Source organism: Arachis duranensis, chromosome 8, assembly GCF_000817695.3.
Source record: "Arachis duranensis cultivar V14167 chromosome 8, aradu.V14167.gnm2.J7QH, whole genome shotgun sequence".
NCBI lineage: Eukaryota > Viridiplantae > Streptophyta > Magnoliopsida > Fabales > Fabaceae > Arachis > Arachis duranensis.
This window is the reverse complement of record NC_029779.3, coordinates 7,622,489-7,622,748: the sequence shown is the minus strand read 5'-3', so window position 1 is coordinate 7,622,748 and position 260 is coordinate 7,622,489. Positions and strand designations below refer to the sequence as shown.

Below are 260 nucleotides of genomic sequence, written 5' to 3'. Positions count from 1 at the left end.
TTTTTGTTTGAAGGTTTGAACATCCACTCTCAGCTTGCTCAGCTTTTGAGGAGGAAAGAATTTATCCAAGAAGGCATTGACCAGCTTATCCCAGGAGTCCAGGCTATCCTTGGGTTGTGAATCCAACCATATTCTAGCTCTATCTCTTACAGCAAAAGGGAAAAGCATGAGTCTGTAGACTTCAGGATCAACTCCATTCGTCTTTACAGTCTCACAGATCTGCAAGAACTCAGTTAAAAACTGATAAGGATCTTCAGATA

At 41.2% G+C, this 260-nt stretch overlaps 1 protein-coding gene across 1 annotated transcript in view; it reads right to left on the bottom strand.

Moving 5' to 3' along the window:
- LOC107460481 (pentatricopeptide repeat-containing protein At3g12770) overlaps positions 1 to 260 on the bottom strand; it is a 90,212-nt gene that overhangs the window by 69,519 nt on the left and 20,433 nt on the right. The window lies entirely within an intron of this gene.